Consider the following 6961-nt stretch of genomic DNA (forward strand, 5'->3'; position numbering starts at 1 on the left):
CAATTTTGGTCCAACATATTTTTTCAAAGAATTGTCACATTTTGGACGACATAGTATAGTATGACATACTACACAGTATTGTATGACGTTTTTGTCAAGTTTTGGACCAAAAAAATGTTTTTCAAAAAAACTGTCAGATTTTGGACGACATAGTATATTATGACGTTTTTGTCCAATTTTGGTCCAACATTTTTTTTCAAAAAATTGTCACATTTTGGACGACATAGTATAGGATGATGTTTTTGTTCAATTTTGGTCCAACATATTTTTTCAAAGAATTGTCACATTTTGGACGACATAGTATAGTATGACATACTACACAGTATTGTATGACGTTTTTGTCAAGTTTTGGACCAAAAAAATGTTTTTCAAAAAAACTGTCAGATTTTGGACGACATAGTATATTATGACGTTTTTGTCCAATTTTGGTCCAACATTTTTTTTCAAAAAATTGTCACATTTTGGACGACATAGTATAGTATGACATACTACACCGTATTGTATGACGTTTTTGTCAAGTTTTGGACGACATAGTATAGTATGATGTTTTTGTCCAATTTTGGTCCAACATTTTTTTTCAAAGAATTGTCACATTTTGGACGACATAGTATAGTATGACATACTACACAGTATTGTATGACGTTTTTGTCAAGTTTTGGACCAAAAAAATGTTTTTCAAAAAAACTGTCAGATTTTGGACGACATAGTATATTTTGACGTTTTTGTCCAATTTTGGTCCAACATTTTTTTTCAAAAAATTGTCACATTTTGGACGACATAGTATAGTATGATGTTTTTGTCCAATTTTGGTCCAACATTTTTTTTCAAAGAATTGTCACATTTTGGACGACATAGTATAGTATGACATACTACACAGTATTGTATGACGTTTTTGTCAAGTTTTGGACCAAAAAAATGTTTTTCAAAAAAACTGTCAGATTTTGGACGACATAGTATATTATGACGTTTTTGTCCAATTTTGGTCCAACATTTTTTTTCAAAAAATTGTCACATTTTGGACGACATAGTATAGTATGACATACTACACAGTATTGTATGACGTTTTTGTCAAGTTTTGGACCAAAAAAATGCTTTTCAAAAAAACTGTCAGATTTTGGATGACATAGTATAGTATGATGTTTTTGTCCAATTTTGGTCCAACATTTTTTTTCAAAAAATGGTCACATTTTGGACGACATAGTATAGTATGACATACTACACCGTATTGTATGACGTTTTTGTCAAGTTTTGGACCAAAAAAATGTTTTTCAAAAAAACTGTCAGATTTTGGACGACATAGTATAGTATGACGTTTTTGTCCAATTTTGGTCCAACATTTTTTTTTAAAAAATGGTCACATTTTGGACGACATATTATAGTATGACATACTACACAGTATTGTATGACGTTTTTGTCAAGTTTTGGACCAAAAAAATGTTTTTCAAAAAAACTGTCAGATTTTGGATGACATAGTATAGTATGATGTTTTTGTCCAATTTTGGTCCAACATTTTTTTTCAAAAAATTGTCACATTTTGGACGACATAGTATTGTATGATGTTTTTGTCCAATTTTGGTCCAACATTTTTTTTCAAAAAATTGTCACATTTTGGACGACATAGTATAGTATGACATACTACACAGTACTGTATGACGTTTTTGTCAAGTTTTGGACCAAAAAAATGTTTTTCAAAAAAACTGTCAGACTTTGGACGACATAGTATATTATGACGTTTTTGTCCAATTTTGGTCCAACATTTTTTTTCAAAAAATTGTCACATTTTGGACGACATAGTATAGTATGACATACTACACCGTATTGTATGACGTTTTTGTCAAGTTTTGGACGACATAGTATAGTATGGCATTTTTGTAAAATTCAGGACCAGACACTGCTTAGCATTTCCAGTTCTCAGTTAGCTCCGTGGTCTATGCTCTTGGTTTTGGGTGCCACACTCTCAAGGGGAGTGTGGTTCAAATCCCATCCCAGATAGTAACAAAGTAATTTTTACGTGATTTTGGACAACAAATGACGTATGACATTTTTTTTGGACGACATAACGTACTACATAGTAAAGTATGACGTTTTTGTCCAATTTTGGACCAAATCTTTTTTTCAAAAAATTGTTCGATTTTGGAAGACATAATATAGTATGACGTACTTCATAGTATAGTATGACGTTTTTGTCAAGTTTTGGACCAAAAATATCTTTTACAAAAAAATTGTCAGATTTTGGAAGACGTAGTATAGTATGACGTTTTTGTCCAATTTTGGACCAACATTTTTTTTTAAAAAATGGTCACATTTTGGACGACATAGTATAGTATGACATACTACACAGTATTGTATGACGTTTTTGTCAAGTTTTGGACCAAAAAAATGTTTTTCAAAAAAACTGTCAGATTTTGGATGACATAGTATAGTATGATGTTTTTGTCCAATTTTGGTCCAACATTTTTTTTCAAAAAATTTTCACATTTTGGACGACATAGTATAGTATGATGTTTTTGTCCAATTTTGGTCCAACATTTTTTTTCAAAAAATTGTCACATTTTGGACGACATAGTATAGTATGACATACTACACATTATTGTATGACGTTTCTGTCAAGTTTTGGACCAAAAAAATGTTTTTCAAAAAAACTGTCAGATTTTGGATGACATAGTATAGTATGATGTTTTTGTCATATTATGGACGACATACTATAGTATGGCATTTTTGTAAAATTCAGTACCAGACACTGCTTAGCATTTCCAGTTTCTCAGTTAGCTCCGTGGTCTATGCTGTTGGTTTTGGGTGCCACCCTCCCAAGGGGAGCCTGGTTCAAATCTCACCCCAGATAGTAACAAAGTAATTTTTAGGTGATTTTGGACAACAAATGACGTATGACATTTTTTTTGGACGACATAACGAACTACATAGTAAAGTATGACGTTTTTGTCCAATATTGGTCCAACATTTTTTTTTTTTAAATGGTCACATTTTGGACGACATAGTATAGTACGACATACTACACAGTATTGTATGACGTTTTTGTCAAGTTTTGGACCAAAAAATGTTTTTCAAAAAAACTGTCAGATTTTGGATGACATAGTATACTATGATGTTTTTGTCCAATTTTGGTCCAACATTTTTTTTCAAAAAATTGTCACATTTTGGACGACATAGTATAGTATGATGTTTTTGTCAAATTTTGGTCCAACATCTTTTTTCAAAGAATTGTCACATTTTGGACGACATAGTATAGTATGACATACTACACAGTATTTTATGACGTTTTTGTCAAGTTTTGGACCAAAAAAATGTTTTTCAAAAAAACTGTCAGATTTTGGACGACATAGTATAGTATGACGTTTTTGTCCAATTTTGGTCCAACATTTTTTTTCAAAAAATTGTCACATTTTGGACGACATAGTATAGTATGACATACTACACAGTATTGTATGACGTTTTTGTCAAGTTTTGGACCAAAAAAATGCTTTTCAAAAAAACTGTCAGATTTTGGACGACATAGTATATTATGACGTTTTTGTCCAATTTTGGTCCAACCTTTTTTTTCAAAAAATTGTCACATTTTGGACGACATAGTATAGTATGACATACTACACAGTATTGTATGACGTTTTTGTCAAGTTTTGGACCAAAAAAATGTTTTTCAAAAAAACTGTTAGATTTTGGATGACATAGTATAGTATGACGTTTTTGTCCAATTTTGGTCCAACATTTTTTTTTAAAAAATGGTCACATTTTGGACGACATAGTATAGTATGACGTTTTTGTCCAATTTTGGTCCAACATTTTTTTTCAAAAAATGGTCACATTTTGGACGACATAGTTTAGTATGACATACTACACAGTATTTTATGACGTTTTTGTCAAGTTTTGGACCAAAAAAATGTTTTTCAAAAAAACTGTCAGATTTTGGATGACATAGTATAGTATGATGTTTTTGTCCAATCTTGGTCCAACATTTTTTTTCAAAAATTTTTCACATTTTGGACGACATAGTATAGTATGATGTTTTTGTCCAATTTTGACCAACATTTTTTTTCAAAAAATTGTCACATTTTGAACGACATAGTATAGTATGATGTTTTTGTCCAATTTTGGTCCAACATTTTTTTTCAAAGAATTGTCACATTTTGGACGACATAGTATAGTATGACATACTACACAGTATTTTATGACGTTTTTGTCAAGTTTTTGACCAAAAAAATGTTTTTCAAAAAAACTGTCAGATTTTGGACGACATAGTATATTATGACGTTTTTGTCCAATTTTGGTCCAACATTTTTTTTCAAAAAATTGTCACATTTTGGACGACATAGTATCGTATGATGTTTTTGTCCAATTTTGGACCAACATTTCTTTTCAAAAAATGGTCACATTTTGGACGACATAGTATAGTATGACATACTACACAGTATTGTATGACGTTTTTGTCAAGTTTTGGACCAAAAAAATGTTTTTCAAAAAAACTGTCAGATTTTGGACGACATAGTATAGTATGACGTTTTTGTCCAATTTTGGTCCAACCTTTTTTTCAAAAAATTTCACATTTTGGACGACATAGTATAGTATGACGTACTTCATAGTATAGTATGACGTTTTTGTCAAGTTTTGGACCAAAAATATCTTTTGCAAAAAAATTGTCAGATTTTGGAAGACATAGTATAGTATGATGTTTTTGTCCAATTTTGGACCAACATTTTTTTTCAAAAAATGGTTACATTTTGGACGACATAGTATAGTATGACATACTACACAGTATTGTATGACGTTTTGTCAAGTTTTGGACCAAAAAAATGCTTTTCAAAAAAACCGTCAGATTTTGGACGACATAGTATAGTATGACGTTTTTGTCCAATTTTGGTCCAACATTTTTTTTTTTAAAAATGGTCACATTTTGGACGACATAGTATAGTATGACATACTACACAGTATTGTATGACGTTTTTGTCAAGTTTTGGACCAAAAAAATGTTTTTCAAAAAAACTGTCAGATTTTGGATGACATAGTATAGTATGATGTTTTTGTCCAATTTTGGTCCAACATTTTTTTTCAAAAAATTTTCACATTTTGGACGACATAGTATAGTATGATGTTTTTGTCCAATTTTGGACCAACATTTTTTTTCAAAAAATTGTCACATTTTGGACGACATAGTATAGTATGATGTTTTTTTCCAATTTTGGTCCAACATTTTTTTTCAAAGAATTGTCACATTTTGGACGACATAGTATAGTATGACATACTACACAGTATTTTATGACGTTTTTGTCAAGTTTTGGACCAAAAAAATGTTTTTCAAAAAAACTGTCAGATTTTGGACGACATAGTATATTATGACGTTTTTGTCCAATTTTGGTCCAACATTTTTTTTCAAAAAATTGTCACATTTTGGACGACATAGTATCGTATGATGTTTTTGTCCAATTTTGGACCAACATTTCTTTTCAAAAAATGGTCACACTTTGGACGACATAGTATAGTATGACATACTACACAGTATTGTATGACGTTTTTGTCAAGTTTTGGACCAAAAAAATGTTTTTCAAAAAAACTGTCAGATTTTGGACGACATAGTATAGTATGACGTTTTTGTCCAATTTTGGTCCAACCTTTTTTTTCAAAAAATGGTCACATTTTGGACGACATAGTTTAGTATGACATACTACACAGTATTGTATGACGTTTTTGTCAAGTTTTGGACCAAAAAAATGTTTTTCAAAAAAACCGTCAGATTTTGGACTACATTGTATAGTATGACGTTTTTGTCCAATTTTGGTCCAACATTTTTTTTTTTTAAAAATGGTCACATTTTGGACGACATAGTATAGTATGACATACTACACAGTATTGTATGACGTTTTTGTCAAGTTTTGGACCAAAAAAATGTTTTTCAAAAAAACTCAGATTTTGGATGACATAGTATAGTATGATGTTTTTGTCCAATTTTGGTCCAACATTTTTTTTCAAAAAATTTCACATTTTGGACGACATAGTATAGTATGACGTACTTCATAGTATAGTATGACGTTTTTGTCCAATTTTGGTCCAACATTTTTTTTTTAAAAATGGTCACATTTTGGACGACATAGTATAGTATGACATACTACACAGTATTGTATGACGTTTTTGTCAAGTTTTGGACCAAAAAATGTTTTTCAAAAAAACCGTCAGATTTTGGACGACATAGTATATAGTATGACGTTTTTGTCCAATTTTGCTCCAACATTTTTTTTTTTTTAAATGGTCACATTTTGGACGACATTGTATAGTATGACCTACTACACAGTATTGTATGACGTTTTTGTCAAGTTTTGGACCAAAAAAATGTTTTTCAAAAAAACTGTCAAATTTTGGATGACATAGTATAGTATGATGTTTTTGTCCAATTTTGGTCCAACATTTTTTTTCAAAAATTTTTCACATTTTGGACGACATAGTATAGTATGATGTTTTTGTCCAATTTTGGACCAACATTTTTTTTCAAAAAATGGTTACATTTTGGAAGACATAGTAAAGTATGACATACTACACAGTATTGTATGACGTTTTTGTCAGGTTTTGGACCAAAAAAATGCTTTTCAAAAAAACTGTCACATTTTGGACGACATAGTATAGTATGATGTTTTTGTCCAATTTTGGTCCAACATTTTTTTTCAAAGAATTGTCACATTTTGGACGACATAGTATAGTATGACATACTACACAGTATTGTATGACGTTTTTGTCAAGTTTTGGACCAAAAAAATGCTTTTCAAAAAAACTGTCAGATTTTGGATGACATAGTATAGTATGATGTTTTTGTCCAATTTTGGTCCAACACTTTTTTTTCAAAAAATGGTCACATTTTGGACGACATAGTATAGTATGACATACTACACCGTATTGTATGACGTTTTTGTCAAGTTTTGGACCAAAAAAATGCTTTTCAAAAAAAACGTCAGATTTTGGA

This window comes from Microchirus variegatus (assembly GCF_963457635.1).
Source record: "Microchirus variegatus genome assembly, chromosome: 14".
Lineage (NCBI taxonomy): Eukaryota > Metazoa > Chordata > Actinopteri > Pleuronectiformes > Soleidae > Microchirus > Microchirus variegatus.